This window comes from Bos indicus, chromosome 6 (genome assembly GCF_029378745.1).
Source record: "Bos indicus isolate NIAB-ARS_2022 breed Sahiwal x Tharparkar chromosome 6, NIAB-ARS_B.indTharparkar_mat_pri_1.0, whole genome shotgun sequence".
Lineage (NCBI taxonomy): Eukaryota > Metazoa > Chordata > Mammalia > Artiodactyla > Bovidae > Bos > Bos indicus.
This window is the reverse complement of record NC_091765.1, coordinates 1,554,911-1,572,051: the sequence shown is the minus strand read 5'-3', so window position 1 is coordinate 1,572,051 and position 17,141 is coordinate 1,554,911. Positions and strand designations below refer to the sequence as shown.

The 17,141-nt window shown below is 39.3% G+C and overlaps 1 protein-coding gene and 1 pseudogene across 2 annotated transcripts in view; one reads left to right on the top strand and one right to left on the bottom strand.

Annotated features, from left to right (window-relative positions):
* Positions 1–16,377, bottom strand: part of MARCHF1 (membrane associated ring-CH-type finger 1) — a 610,217-nt gene extending 593,840 nt beyond the window's left edge. For both annotated transcript variants that reach the window (XM_070790996.1, XM_070790994.1), the window contains exon 1: positions 16,296–16,377. The gene's annotated coding sequence lies outside the window, so the exon portion shown is untranslated. The remainder of the gene's footprint in view (positions 1–16,295) is intronic.
* On the top strand, positions 9,953–10,826 carry LOC139183570 (glutamine synthetase pseudogene; annotated as a pseudogene).
* Positions 16,378–17,141: the final 764 nt, after the last annotated feature.

Genomic DNA, 17,141 nt, shown 5'->3' with positions numbered 1-17,141 from the left:
ATGATTGGAGCTTTTGCACTGCCAGGAAAATGGGAGCACACACCTCCATCATGACTGTACACATAGCTGGTAAGTAGTATTTGTGTGTTCATATCCTATGCTAATGGGCTTCAGTTCAACATGTAATGGTGCTATTTCAAGTAAGAAAATGTAAGAGCAGCACTGCAAAATTCAGCGTGTTTTCTATGACATTTTCTACAAGTTAAAGCAAATTTGGTGCTGCAATAAAAATGCTTTAAGATATGTTCAAAAAGACATCAGTAAGCTTGGTGATAGGTTTCAGGGAAGAAATAATGCTTTTGGGGAAACTGATTCCTGACAATAAAGCTGATATGTGACAGGATAACAGGACTATGTATTTTAATATTCTCCTTTTACAGAAGTGCAAATTGTATTTAATGTAAAAGTGAAAATGATTTTCCTCAGGCTGGAAGTTCATCTTTCTATTATTTATCTTTTGTGATAAAAGTGGCATATGCTAGAGTCCATCTGGATGGGCAACAGACCAAAACAAATGACATGAAACAGAAATATATGCTACATGCAAGGTGTTTTTATGACCCAATTTTCTTAAACTTGATGCTATGTAGATTATTAATCAATGAATTTATCATTCAGTAAGTAAATGTATATTCAAGTGTAAAATGAAGTGGGAGAGGAAATGAGGTCATTTGATGGAACAGAAATCATTCAGCTCATAATATATGTTAAGGATAATGGCAACAAAAATTAAGGATAGGATAATGGCAACAAACAGTCTCAATTATCTAAAATGTACAAGCACTATGTAAATAAACCACTACATAATAAACAGGACTTACAGTAAAAACAAAAACAGATTTAAAAGGACCAGGAGACTAACCTGCTAGTCTGAGCCCTTGGGATATCTCCCATCCAGCTCTCCATTCAGTCAGTCATTATGTCCTTTATGTGACTTCCTCCAGCTGGATTTTAGGAACTTTTTAAGAGACCACTGAATCATAAAAGACATATTTTCAAACTTGAAAATTGTACCTTGCTTAAAAAGCATAGATCAAGCCCTGAGCCTTTGGAATGGGAGAACTGACTCCAAGACCCTAGACTAGAGGAATAACTCTAGGGAGTATCAAATAGTGAGAACTCCCACAAAGGAAACCACTTGAATATAAGACCCAACATCACCCAACCATCAGCAGAACCTTGTGCAGGATGCCTCATCTAAACAACAAAGAAAATAAAAATAAAAAGCCCATCATCAGAATACAGGATTACTACCTCACTCAAGTTTGCCCATCAAAGGAAAAACAAACAAACAAAACTCAGCACAAATCTCATCCTATAGGAAGCTTACACAAACCACTGAAACAAACTTAGGAGGGCAGAAACCAAAAGGAACAAAGAATTCAAGCTTGAAGCCTAGGAAAAGGAGACCTCAAACACAATAAGTTAACAAAATAATAATAATAATAATGAAAAGGCAGAGAAATACTACACAAATGAAGGAACAAACTAGAAGCACAGGAGTCCAAATAAGTGAAGAGGAAGTAGGCAAACTAAGTGAAAAAGAATTCAGAATAATGATAGTAAAGATGACCAAAAACCTTGAAAAAAATGGAGAAAATGTAAGAATCAATTAACAAAGACTTAGAAGAATTAAAGAATAAATTTACAGAGACAAACAGCACAATTACTGAAATTATAAATATTCTATAAGGAACCAATAACAGAATATCTGAAGCAGAAGAAAGGATCAGTGAGCTGGAAGATAAAATGGTGGAAATACATTCTGAAGAGCAGAATACAGTAGAAAGAATGAAAAGAATTGAGGATAGCCACAAAGACCTCTGAGACAATCAAACCCACCAACATTCCAGTTATAGGGGTCACAGAAGAAGAGAAAAAGAAAGGGTATGAGAAAATTTTGTAAAGGATAGTGTTAATTTGATTTATAAAAATGAAAAAACAATTGCCAATTCTCTAAGTGCTTTATTGACTATGCCAAAGCTTTTGACTTTGTGGATCACAACAAACTGTGTAAAATTCCTAAAGATTGGGAATACTAGACTACCTTAGCTACCACCTGAGAAATCTGTATGCAGGTCAAGAAGCAATAATTAGACCAGACATGGAACAATGCACTGGTTCCAAATGGGAAAGAAGGACATCAAGGCTGTATATTGTCACCCTGCTTATTTAACTTATATGCAGAGCACATCATGCAAAATGCCAGGCTGGATGAAGCAAAAGCTGGAATCAAGATTGCCAGGAGAAATATCAATAATGTCAGATACATAGATGACACCACCCTTATGGCAGAAAGTGAAGAACTAAAGAACTTCTTGATGAAAGTGAAAGAGGAGAGGGAAAAAGCTGGCTTAAAACTCAACAATCAAAAAACTAAGATCATGGCATTTGGTCCCATTACTTCATGGCAAATAGATGAGTAAATGATGGAAAGAGTGACAGACTTTATTTTCTTGGGCCCCAAAATCACTGCAGATGGTGACTGAAGCCATGAAACTAAAAGATGCTTGCTCCTTGGAGGAAAAGCTATAACCAACCTTGACAGCATTTTATTTTATTTTTTTTAATATAAATTTATTTATTTTAATTGGAGGCTAATTACTTTACAATATTGTATTGGTTTTGCCATACATCAACATGAATCCACCACAGGTATACATGTGTACCCCATCCTGAACCCCCCTCCCACCTCCCTCCCCATCCCATCCCTCTGGGTTGTCCCAGTGCACCAGCCCCAAGCAACCAGTATCATGCATCGAACTTGGACTGGCAATTCGTTTCATATATGATATTATACATGTTTCAATGCCATTCTCCCAAATCATCCCACCTTCTCCCTCTCCCACAGAGTCCAAAAGACTGTTCTATACATCTGTGTCTCTTTTGCTGTCTCTCATACAGGGTTATTGTTACCATCTTTCTAAATTCCATATATATGCGTTAGTATACTGTATTGGTGTTTTTCTTTCTGGCTTACTTCACTCTGTATAATAGGCTCCAGTTTCATCCACCTAAATAGAACTGATTCAAATGTATTCTTTTTAATGGCTGAGTAATACTCCACTGTGTATTATGTACCACAGCTTTCTTATCCATTCATCTGCTGATGGACATCTAAGTTGCTTCCATGTCCTGGCTGTTATAAACAGCATTTTAAAAAGCAGAGATATTACCTTGCCAACAAAGGTCCATCTAGCCAAACCTATGGTTTTTCCAGGAGCCATGTATGTATGTGAGAACTGGACCTAAAGAAGGCTGAGTGTAGAAGAACTGATACTTTAGAACTGTGATGTTGGAGAAGACTCTTGAGAGTCTCTTGGATGCAAGGAGATCAAACCAGTCAATCCTAAAGGAAATGAGTCCTGCATATTCATTGGGAGGACTGATGCTGAAGCTGAAAGCTCCAATACTTTGCCCACCTGATGTGAAGAACTGATTCATTGGAAAAGGACCCAGATGCTGGTATACAGGCAGGAGGAGAAGGGGACAACAGAGGATGAGATGATTGAATGGCATCACTTACTCAATGGACATGAGTTTGGGCAAACTCTGGGAGTTGGTGATGGACAGGGAAGCCTGGCATGCTGCAGTTCATGGGGTCACAAAGAGTTGGACATGATTGAGCAATTGAACGGAACTGAACTAAGTGCTCAGTTATTCACAGGATAATACTACGCATGTAAACTTGCAATAAGCTTACCCATTAAGTATCACCGGTTGTTTTATTTTTTCATAGCATGGCTTTTTCTATATAATAAATAGTTTATTTTACCAACAAAAGGAAATTGAGAGCATAACCCCAATAAAGATGAAGAAAAGTAAAACTAATTATCATAATAACAAATATTCATAATATTCAATTTTAAAGGCTCATGAAATGTTGAGAAATAGTAGCATAAGTAAAGAACACTTGACAATATAAATATGGAAGAGAAATGAAGGATAGTTTGTATTTTTTCTACAAATTCTTGAGTCTCCAAAATTCTTGATTCAGTAGCTGTGAGATTGATGGTCAGACATTAAAGTCATAGGTTAGGTTTCATTTATCTAAGGCAAACAGAGGATCTATTCATGTAAAGGTCAGAGATTGGGCAAACTTCAAATAGCAATGAGTTAGCTTTTTATTTTCATTATTTTTAATTATCATCATTATCGTAAAATGCTTGCTCTATGACCTTATGCAACCATAAATAGGTCTTCATCATTTCACTAGTGGAAAGTGCTAATGAGTCTTATTCACAACAAATAATAAAATAGCTTGATGTAAAACATATGGGTTTGATTTATACTTTCATTTATCAAGCACTCAATGCTGTTTATTTTATCCCTGGTATTCCTAGTATTTAGAAATATGAACTCACTTTAATTCTCATAACTTTATGAGACACTTCTCACAGGTGTCACTATTTTACACATGAGGAAACTGAGTCACAGAGGTATTAAGTTATCTTATGGAGGTTCTACAACTAAGAAGAGGCAAAGTTCAGATTTAAATTCAGTTTGTTTCCTCCAGACATGTTTTTAACTCTGTGATCTGTCCACATAGGATCACGTAACACATGAGAGATTCCCTCTAATTCTAAAGCATGAAGTATTTATTATGCTCTCACTGGAGGCCAAACAGAATGCATGAGTAAGATGTTAACACTGAAGTCATAGGCAAATCCTTTACTATGCTAGGCGGACATCACTTCTTCCAAGACTTGAATATACTACAGTAGCAGTTTCATCGTAAATGGTCATAGAGAAAGTATTTTTATATTAAAACAAAACATCTTGCCAGAATTTAAATTTCTGAAGCTTTGTAAAAGTTACAGTAACAAATCTCTTTCATATTTTGTAACTTTGTAAAAAATAGTTGTGAATAAACTGGAAAGTAAAACTGTGCTATGAGTTCTAACTGTACAACTTAAACACACAAGTTTCAGCCAGGAAACATTCATAGCCCTATACCACTGTGTGGAACTCATTTAGGAGTAAATGTTCTTAGGTTTACAGGTGGGAATAATTCCTACCTTTTAAAAACGTGACTATTTGTGCAAACATAGCAGGTGACTCACTTCACAAATGTTTATTCACTCTATCTCACACCTGAGCCTCCCTGGGCCCTGAAGCACTGTGTGTCCAGCAACTTCCTGGTGCCAGAATCCTTTCCTAAGAAACTCTCTTTTTGTTGTTGACATCAAAAGCACAAATCCTAAAGAATTCAAAGAGCTCCTTTGTATCAGAGAATGTGTATTCTTTGTCAGCTGTTAGGGTAAGAGAGCTCACTGCAATTGTCTTCTTTGCCTGCCGCATACAGATGATGAACGGAGTCATCAGGAACCCCACACCCAGGAGCACTCCAGCCTCTGCTTCAGTCTCCTTGCCCTCTTTTAAGAGCCAAGTATCATCACCAGTTCTACCCTCATGTCATGCCTATTTCAATTATTTAACAGGGCTGCAGAGACAGGAGAGAGAATGAGCATTGAATAGATGTCATTTCTCATCCCCAACTGGAGGCTGTGAAGGCGCTGCAAGTGGCTCAGGGTGATTTTGTAGGAATGAGCTGGAGAAAAGCAATGCTCATGCTGCCGTCCTCCCCCTTCAGCAGTACCTCAGACTGAGGGATTCTAAATCCGTGTTGGCATCCTCAGTGCTTCTTTTGTGCTGCAAAGAATCGAGTTAAATATTGGCTAAACCACAAGTTCTAAATATCCTAATTAATAAAACATGGGTAGGTACATCTGCTCCTCCCATGTCCCTACACACTTCCACATCAATAATTTTGTTCAACAACCTTTATAACACAATGATTACAGAGCCACTAAATCAGCTGCACATTCATAATAATTTATAAAATCTATGCCAGGCAGGAATTTTAATAATCTATCTGCCTAACTGAGCCCACAATTTACTGACCAGGGTGTGCCAACAATTACTATTTTCATTTAATAGTCAATAAAATGTGTTATTCAGTCTTATTTATTAATGCAATTATCCATAACATTTGTTTTAAACAAGAAAAATTAATGTGAATTATGATAATTTTAATTGAAAGCAAATAATAATATAGAAATTTCCTGGTTTTCATTATAGAAAATTACTTCAATACTATTAGTATACTCAGAGGAATTAACTCTAAGCACATGGGACTCTACCATTCAATTTAGACTCAAGAGAGCCTTGGAAAGTGGAAAAATAGAAAGAGAATTAGCCTTTCCACCCCCCGGCATTCTCCCTGTAGTGTCAGGCTCACACCTGCTCAAAATGCACTTCCCTTGGCTAATACAGATCATTCTGGGTAAATGTCTGCATGTGTTCAGTTGCTCATTTGTGTCCAACTCTTTGCAACCCCACAGACTGTAGCCCGCTAGGCTGCTCTGTCCATGGGATTTTCCAGGCAAGATTACTGGAGTGAGTTGCCATTTCCTTCTCTAGGGGATCTTTTTCAGACCCAGGGATAGAACCAGAACCCCCTGTGTCTCCTTGGCAAGGGGATTCTTTACCACTGCAACACTTGGGACAGCTTATGTGGACAGGGTATTCATAAATTAATGTTTGTGACAGCTTTACCTGGAGTGCAGTTCTTTCCATGCTCAGGAATTAGCTGCTGCACAGGTAACAACACAGGAAACAACTGAAATTACACTTTGCAGAAGAATCAATTAGGAGCCTGTCATGCTGTAATGGATGTAACAACTAAACAAGGAAATGGCTTAAATAATTAAGAACATATATTGAATCACTTCATTGGAAAGTCATTTTGTTTTGAATAAGGGTTGGCTTTAAGGAAGGATTGACCCAGTGGCTCAACAAACATCATGCAGAATCTATATTTTCTTTCTTTCCTTCTGTCCTACCTATTTATAATAGCCCCAGCACCCACAGGACTTCCTGGTCCCCTACAAGCCCCAAACTTTTTCCTTACAATATTCAGTTGCAGAACTCATGTCCTCACATAAACCATCCAGAAGAAGAGAGCTAGTCTATTCCAGAGGTCTTCAGGAACAGCAAGGCTTCTCTTCCTCAGTTCAGTTCAGTTCAGTTCAGTTGCTGTCGTGTCCGACTCTTTGCGACCCCATGAATGGGAGCACGCCAGGCCTCCCTGTCCATCACCAATTCCCGGAGTTCACCCAAACCCATGTCCATCGAGTCAGTGATGCCATCCAACCATCTCATCCTCTGTCATCCCCTTCTCCTCCTGCCCCCAATCCCTCCCAGCATCAGAGTCTTTTCCAATGAGTCAACTCTTCACATGAGGTGGCCAAAGTATTGGCGTTTCAGCTTCAGCATCAGTCCTTCCAATGAACACCCAGCACTGATCTCCTTTAGAATAGACTTGTTAGATCTCCTTCAGTGCAAGGGACTCTCAAGAGTCTTCTCCAACACCACAGTTCAAAAGCATTAATTCTTTGGTGCCCAGCTTTCTTCACAGTCCAACTCTCACATCCATACATGACCACTGGAAAGACCATAGCCTTGACTAGACAGATCTTTGTTGGCAAAGTAATGTCTCTGCTTTTTAATATGCTATCTAGGTTGGTCATAACTTTCAGCACTTTACTAAAGGCTTTATATGTGCTTTGGTTCTGATGGAGTTAAGTTTCTAGTCCTGAGCCATTTTCTGTGCTCAGGGGCTATGAAAGGGTATTACAATGTACTGATTTTTTTAAACCCATCAAGGCTGTCATGAGATGGGCAAGACTGGTTCTCTGAGCCAGTTTCCAGAAAGCAGAATGGATGACATACAATGGAAACGAGAGATGTCCACTGAAGGTGAATCCCATTCTGCCTGAGCCAAACTGGAAGCCTGACCTCATGATTATGTTAACGGTGTGCTCAGTTACTCAGTTGTGTTCGACTCTTTGCTACCCTATGAACTGTAGCCCACCAGGCTCCTCTGTCCATTCTTTCCAGGCAACAGTGCTAGAGTGGGTTGCTATTTCCTTCTCCAGCATGTGTGTTAAAGGAGTATCAGAAAAAATAAATAAATCAAAGACTCTTATTTTTAAAATGAAATCTAGCAAAGTTACTTTCTGTACATTTACCCGTAAACATGACATTTTTCTCTAGGGGACAAGCTTGAGATGTTAAGTGAGTTTCTCAAGGTTAAAAGGTTTTAGTGAAGCTAGGACTACATTTTAGATAAATTGAATCTCAGTCTAGTATCCTCTCTACCAAACAATTTTCAGCATTATTATTCATTTTTACCTTATTTTCTAAATTTTAATTGATTTAATTCTGGTTATATTCTACAAATTAGATACATTTAATAGTCCATCTAACCTATGAGTCATGGCCAACTAACTCTTACAATAAGAAATGTAAACTCCGCCATTCAGAGGTTAGCAATTTTGAACTATTTTAAGTCTAGGGATTGTAATGTTGTGCCTTGAAAGAAAAAAAAATATTATTAAATTCAGCAATATTAGAAAGAACAAAGAGCCTGGCAGTCAGAAGGCCCATAAATTTGTCCCAACTTTGCCACTCCCTGGTGTCTCAGGGAGGAAACAATCTGCCTGCAATGCAGGAGACACAGGTTCAATCCCCAGGTCAGGAAGATCCCTTGGAGGAGGAAATGGCTACCCACTCCAATAACTTGCCTGGAGAATTTCATGGACAAAGGAGCCTGGCAGGCTATAATCCATGGGATTGGAAAGAGTCAGACACAACCGAGCAACTAACACTCACTTTCACTTACCACTAACTACTCCTATGGCATAATCAAGCTATTCATTCTCTGTGGGATTCAGCTGTGAAATTAACAAGAATAAATTTTAAGGGAATATCTGATTCAGGAACCCCTTGATCCACAAATTTTGGTTAAGCAATGGGAAAAGTTTGTGGTGTGGTACCTTAATTGGAAAGAAACACACAGAACTTTGAAATTAGATTGGCTAATATCAAATTAGGCTCTGGTCATGAGATTGAATGTGCTATTTAAATTTTACAATTTTCTACTAAAGATAGAAATAATGAGTCTATAATATAGCCACTATTTCAAAATGAAGAATATTCCAAAATCCATACTTTTTTATTTCTTAATTTGCTGAAGTTCATGAAGGTATTGCCACATAAGAGATCAGCAGTTACCTGGACTATTGTTGGAGAGACAAATAGAATACTTAAAAGGGATATCACAGGAAGAGGGAGGAAAAATAAAAATATAGAAATATCATAATATTGTGAAAGAAGTGAAGGAAAATGCACATGTAAGCAGAAGTGTATTTGTTTTTTGGGGGGGAAATTATTATTTTCTTTCCCTGAAACCCTTTCTAAAGCATGGTTGTCACACATGGTCAGTTTGAGAGTGAGGAAAGGTTAGATGCCAGGAGTTCCAGCCTCTTCTCCTCTGACACAGCTCTGTCATCTGAGGGGTAAGGGAGTGTGCTAATGAGGGCTGGGTGACACGCAGTGCAGCTGGCAGTGACAGTGAGTATGGTTTCTGATTCGTCTCTACATTTGAAATACAACGGATCTTAGGGACATTTGATTATAAATGAGTGTTCTAAGGAGTATGTGCGACAGGTTAACTAAACACTGGAATTTGTACTATCCTTACACATTCCTGCCATAGAGTATGAAATTCAATTACCCTTGAGGTCTCAGAATTTGATTCCGCTTGTAAAAGACAGATGTCTTATAGGCCCAGATCCCTAATGTGAGTTAATTGTCACATAAGTGATGTTGCTGCTGCTGCTGCTAAGTCGCTTCAGTTGTGTCTGACTCTATGCGACCCCATAGACGGCAGCCCACCAGGCTCCTCTGTCCCTGGGATTCTCCAGGCAAGAACACTGGAGTGGGTTGCTATCTCCTTCTCTAAATAAGGGATGCTAACATATGTTAAAAAGAAGGAAAAAAGTGGAGAGCCAAGAATGAGAGAAGAGCAGGCTCTCTCAGCAGCACCCCGGCCTGCCCGTCTCTTCTCCTCACTGCGCTCTCGCGGCCTGCCCAGCCTGTCGCTTGCATGGCACCCAGAACACCTTCCACCACGGCCACCTCGGTCAGCTCCCACTTGGACAAAGCCATCAGCCAGGTGTACATGGCCCTACCTCAGGGCAAGAAAGTCCAAACTATGTATATCTGGATCGACGGTACTGCAGAAGGACTGTGCTGTAAGACCTGAACCTCGGATTCTGAGCCCAAGTGCATAGAAGAGTTGCCTGACTGAAATTTGGATGGCTCTAGGACTTTTAGGTCTGAAGGCTCCAACAGTGACATGTATCTTGTCCCTCCTGCCATGTTTTGGGACCCTTTCTGCAAGGACCCCAACAAGCTGGTGTTCTGTGAAGTCTTCAAGTACAACCCCAAAGCCTGCAGAGACCAATTTATGGCACCCCTGTAAATGGATAATGGACATGGTGAGCAACCAGCACCCCTGGTTTGAAATGAAGCAGGAATGTACCCTCAGGGGCACAGAAGGCTCCTCTTTGGTTGGCCTTCCAATGGCTCTCCTGGGCCCCAAGGTCCATACTACTGCAGTGTGGGAGAGGACAAGGCCTACGGCAGGGACATTGTGGAGGCTCACTGCCAGGCCTGCTTGTATGCTGGCATCAAGATCAGGGGCACAGACACCAAAGCCATGCCTGTGCAGTGGAGATTCCAGTTAGGGCCCTGTGCAGGAGTCAATGTGGGAGATCGTCTCTGGGCAGCCCGCTTCATCTTGCACAGGTCGTGGTCTTCTGAACAAACTGGCCATGAACCCTTCCAGTACCAGTACCACGTGGACTAGACTTGTAGCCTCAAAACCCCTCCTAATGCTACATCTTGCTCCCATTCTTGCCCCTCTCAGTGTCTTTATAGCTATAACTCAAAGGGGGGAATATCAAGGTCTTTTTTTTTTTTTTAATTCCTCACACCCAGTTAATATCTCTTGTTTCCTGTGGTCAGGATTGAGGGGTTTTTTTTTTTTTTTTTATTTGAACAAACGGTAATTAACGCACACTTCAACAGATTTATTTCTTTAAAGGAATGGATTTTGAAGAGAAAAAACATGGGGCAGAGAGGTATGGAATAGAAAATAAATACAAATGTAAGCTGTTTTACTAATTGCTTTATAACCACAAACTAGTACAGAGAATGCCCTGTACAAAACACAACAAAGGTTCAAAGATGGAGATGTTCCCTTAGGCAAGGCTGAAGACTTCAGTCTCTGGTATTTGGAATTTAGGCTGCAGTCGTTGTTTTTGGATGGATCACTGGGTGTGTGGCACAGTCCATGCTTTTAACCAGATTTGAACAGGTCAAGTTCTTAATCACTTCACAACCACCTACCTACCTCCACGCTTTTCTTTTTCCTGTCACTGAAGCTTTCTAGTGCATTAGTTGGCGTGGGGGGACATAACCACTGCTTCCACTTAATCAAGTGTGTTTGTCCAACTGGCATAGCTGTCTGGACAGAGAGCCTAGTCATTGTGAAGGGATGTGGAGGATTTTTCTAAGTGGTTGTTGGGTGGGGGGCGGGGGGAAGGGTACTGGATTCTGTGGTTAGGTTAGGATTTCCCTTCTTGGTGGGAAGTTCCATTACTTATGAGTTTGTAACCAACTTTCTACTAAAAGTGAGAATTAGGAGGGAAGAAAGGGTGGGAAGTCAGGTAGGAAAACACCCTAGGTCTGCAGGTGTGAGCTTCCCTTCCCTGGGACTCAATGCCCTGACAGAATCAGCATAAATGGATGGATTTTTTAAAATTTTTTTTATTTTTTTATTTTTTTAATTTTTAAAATTTTATTTTATTTTTAAACTTTACAATATTGTATTAGTTTTGCCAAATATCGAAATGAATCCACCACAGGTATACATGTGTTCCCCATCCTGAACCCTCCTCCCTTCTCCCTCCCCATACCATCCCTCTGGGTCTTCCCAGTGCACAAGCCCCAAGCATCCAGTATCGTGCATTGAACCTGGACTGGCAACTCGTTTTATACATGATATTATACATGTTTCAATGCCATTCTCCCAAATCTTCCCACCCTCTCCCTCTCCAACAGAGTCCATAAGACTGATCTATACATCAGTGTCTCTTTTGCTGTCTCGTACACAGGGTTACTTTAAAAGAAAAGATTCTCATTGTGGGGTCTTCCATTTATAACACAAAGCAGAGTAGTATTTTTATACTTAAATTTAAAAACAAAATATTTATATACCTGGGTGTGCAGATAAATGTCTGTTTTCTCTTTAGGGAGAAAAGCCATTCTGGTTACAGGGAACCCAAATTTGAGACAAGTAGTCTGCTTAGAAATTAAGGATCTTCTTTTGAGTTGGGTTGGGGATGGGGGAGGCTGTGCTAGAAAAGTTGGCTGTTTGGGCTGTTATTACCTCACTATCACTTCAGGGCTTCTCTCTGCCCTGCTTTCACTTCTGAGGAGGCTGACATTGGTTGATTAATAGTTGGAAGTCCAAGATAGCAGTAGCCATCCACTGAGCCCCGGGTTTAAAAGACACACATGTACTTGCACACATATGGTTTGGAAATATGAGTTGGTTGGTCAACTTGAGTATGTTACTGACAAGGGGGCATTGGGGTTATTTTCCAGTGGGACTATCATGTCACTAAAGCAGGCCTTTTGATATATTAACAACAACAAAAAAAGCAAAACAGAAGTTAGATTTTAATCACATTTGTAGGGTTTCTAAGTCTTTGTTTTTCAGAATTGCTTGTTTGCTTCAGCTGTCTCCTCCCCATCTCTGCTCTGGAGGAGATGGGACAAGTCTGGAGTCTAAACAGTTATAATTTTGTATGTTTTTTGTATAATTTTGTATCTGTTCTCTGAGTGTGAAATATTCCCTTCTTTTGTTAAGATTCCTGAGGAGTTATTATTTTTTTTCTTTTATAATAAAAATAAACCTCACCTTTGTCCTTACCAAAAAAAAAAAAAAAAGGATGCAAATAATATTTAAAGAACCTAAACTTATCAGCCTCTGCCCTCAATGAAAGAAGAAGAGCTCTGGAGAACTTTGGAGAGCTATGGACCTAATCAGAGGGGTGCTTTTTGGCTTTCTGCAGATGTGGATGAACTAACCTGATTCCATGATACAAAGAAAAGTCTGATTGCTGATTTCCAGAACTTTCTTGGAACATTCAGTCAAGTCCATCACTAATAATATATCCAAGTATAGATTGATACATTTGATTAACTGGATTGTATATAAACCTTCTATAATTTTGACGAGTCCATTGACTTTGTAAGAAATTAATCATCTCTGGTTGTGCTGATAAAACTTTATGTCTGGAATCCAAGTCTGAGATATACTATCCTTTAAGCATTCAAGGACCTCCTAGAAGAATAATTTGCATCCTTCCCTTGAGCACTAACTGGAGAAGGAAATGGCAACCCACTCTTATATTCTTGCCTGGAAAATTCCATGGATAGAGGTGCCTGGTGGGAGACAGTCCGTGGGGTAGTAAAGAGTCAGACACAACTTAGTGACAGACCATGCTCTTGAGCACTAATACCAGCTGTACTCAAACTAGATGGAATATTTTATTTTGCATTTTGCACTTCTGGGCTTATTACCTAAGTAGATAAATAACTATACAGCACACAAAATGCATCAAAATGTATATTCATTATAAAGCTTAGGGTTATATTTATTATTTTTTAACACCCTAATCTGTTTATTTTTTACAGCTTAAATCTTCTGGAGTGCAATAGTAACTAAGAAAGAGTTTCCACACTTTTCTTTAAATATGCCTTAAAACAAAAACTGATGTCAAGTTAATAGATTAATTTATTTGAGAGATTCTAAGTTTCTAATAGAACAAGTTGAATTGACTCACATTTACATTAGCAAAGTCTTAAATTTGAAATTAGATGGTTGGCCCCATATGAACATGTATCCTTTGGAAAACTTCAGGACAAGAAAAAGTGCACTAAGGAAACCTCAGAGGAAGAGCTGTCTCATTTGCTCAACCATCAGGAACTGCTCCCATGTGCATAAGATGGCTTTCCTTTTTTAGAGGGAATCAGCACTTGGAATTACAAAAATTATTGTCCTGAATAGATTCTTTTTGCTTTCCCCACACAAGAGCATGCTTTTCTTTTTTAAATTTATTTATTTTTTATTGAAGGATAATTGCTTTACAGAATTTTGCTGTTTTCTTGGCATGCTTTTTAATTTATCCACCTTAAATGGCATTCACAACTTTTATGGACCATCAAGAGAAACTATTTAGTCCATCAAGACAAACTATTTAATAGCCCATGAGATTTAATGGAATGTTTCAAATATACTCTTAAAGAGATACTTTTAACTCCATCCAATAGAAAACCAAGATATACTTTAGCCTGAAATGTGGTTCCCTTTCTGATGCACAGAACAACATCTCTTTTAAAAAATACTGTGTAAACTAGGAGTTTCATTTATTTCTCTCATAATTAACCCAGTTTGCTCTTAAGAATGTCTCCTGACTCACACTCTCACAAAATAAGTGTGTTTGCCCCCGAAGAAACTAAGCTGCTCATAAATGGTTAATTTTTCAAAAGATGTTTGAGAATTCAGAAGATGTGGCTTAACATCAATATCTGGATGAAGACTGTGGCTATTTTTATTTGAGATTGAGTAATTTTATTATTATTTCTAACAAGTTAAAAAAAAAAAAAGACGTGTGATTTATTTAAAAAGTCACATAAGCCACCCGAGCTTTATCTGATTCATGGCCAAGTAGACAGGAAATTGCTGGTGTTGACATAATGCCAAAGAAAGGTGGTGGAGGACTGGGATAAAAACAGCATTTTCATTTCCAAATGTCATTCAGAAGTTGATCATTCTGGATATTATGCAAAATTTCCACTCAATACTCTCATATGAAGTTTCCTTCCATACTATTTTAGGATCACCCAAAGAACCTAGATGATGAGTAAGCAGTGTGTATCTTTTACAAATCTCACTTTTAACATTTCCACACACATTTTCAGAATCAATCAGTGTCCCCCACTCCCTACCTCACTCCAATAAATTTGAGATGATTATTTTGATGTTCTAGCAATCATTCCACCAAGTCAAAGGACAGATACATATCACAGAGAGTATTTCCAATAAATATTACGCTGATACACTTCCTCACTTTGTAGAGATATTTCGTTCTCAAAAATCTTACAAATAGGCCATGTGTCTATGGCATGGCGATGACTAGAGTAAAAGTGTCTACGTGAGTCAGACACATCTTCTGATGTTTCCTGCAGACTTTAGACAGATCACAATCTGCTAACTCTTCAGTGACATTTTCAAAATCAGTACAAAGAGGCTACACATGTCTTTTCTCACTTGAAGGTGATTTGAGCTCATTTCTCTCTCTGTTAGGCTCTCCTTGACACTCCAGTTCCTTTGGGTTTGTTTGGTTAGTTGGTTGTTTGGGTTTTGTTTCCCTGCCCTCTCTGTCTCCACCACCCATTCTTAAGAAAAAAAAAAAAAGATGAACATACAGAGCTGGAGGTTGGAAGATCTCATTTTCCACGAAGTTAACGAGTCCTGAGACAACAGCTATATTGAGGGAGTAAGAGGATTACAAATTCTGACATTCCATCTCAAGATCCCATTTAAAGGAATGCAACAGTGTTTATAATATTTTCACCCAATATCCTTCAGCTTGCTCAATCTCCTTAAAAAGCTTTGAAATAAGTTCCTGACATCTTTCAAGCAGTTTCACTTAACAGATCTTGCTCGATTTCACAGCAAAATAAAGCCTAAATGTGGTAAGTTGAATATTATATTTTTCTAGCCCATGTAAGTTTCAAATATTTTTTAATGAAGAAGAAGAAAAAAATATAAACAAAAGAGACAACAAGCAAAAGTAATCCAAATACATCCCTGAGAATGGCTATGGAAGCAGTAGATTGTACGAGGCAGTGGAATGTTGTCCTAATTCACGCTATATTGTCAGTAACACATATGTCACAGCTTTTGCTTCCCTATCACTCTGTTAAGAAAGTTATTTTCAAACATTCTAGCTTAATGGACAGTGAGCAAAATTAGCAGCCATCAACAGCTGCTGTTGATGTCTGAAAATGGATGACAGCAGTGTCAGAGCCACCTGAGGGTAAAGTGACTCCATTGGATGCCAGGACAGAGGTAGAAGTGTGTCTCTTTCAAGCAGCAAGTGTCCTCATGGATTTGGTTCCTCCATCCAGGAAGCAGAGGTTACACTTCCTGTGTTCCTAGTAGTCACCAGCCCTTCTCTTCCAGGGGACCATCACACACTGGGAGGGGTTGCCCAGCTGCTCTGGAGCCCCAGCCACTCCAGGGCACGCAGAGCAGTGCTGGCTGCAGTCGGCTTGGCTGTTCTAGTTTATCAAATCAAACCTCCTCTTACCTCGACTTCCTTGCTCTTCTCTTTGTTTCTGCACATGGAACTTCTCCCATTGCCGGCCATCTCCCGGGCGGGGATTACGGAAATCTGGTGGAGGGGCATATTGGCAGGGCTGCAGGCGGCCAGTCCCTGACTGGATCCCTTATCTCTTCACTCACCCTGAGGAGCCCACCTGCACAGTTCATATCCTGGCTTTGCCAAGCTCAGTTCTAAACAAAAAGGGGAAAAATAGTGTTTGAGAAACTGTGCAGCAGAAGCCAGGATCTCTGGCCAAAAGATCAAACATACTGAAAAAGAATCAAAAAGAAATGCAAGAGCAAATAGTACAGAGACTGTTGCATCTCAAAAGGACAATTTACTGCAAATCATAACTGTACTGTACCGTTTTGTCACTGGAGCACCCCCTCTCCCCTAGAAAAATTATGGGAGACAATTCAATTTCTATGGTACCTAATAAATGTCACAGAAACCAAGGAAACCTAGGTCTTGCAGGCCCTTATTAGCAACCACATTTGCAGCCGCTGCCGCCTCTGCTTTTGTTTTTTCCTGATTCCCCAGGAGTCCACTAAGCACCCAGAGATACTGCATCCTGCTGACTAGGTAAATAAGCAGAAGGCTGAAGAGCTTAGTGTCCTATTTGGAGCCAAATCTCTTCCTTGAGAAGAATGGCTAGTTGGCTGTGTCCTTAATGCATGTGCAATAATCTGCTTAGGTCAAAGGATCTACCTTAAAGTGAAGAGCATCTAATGAGGCATTAAAAAATAAGAGACAGAGACTGGGAACAGTGCAAATGTCTTTCTTCAGCTGGTTATTAAAGAGAGCTGACTGCTGCCTGTACCTTTCTCAGTA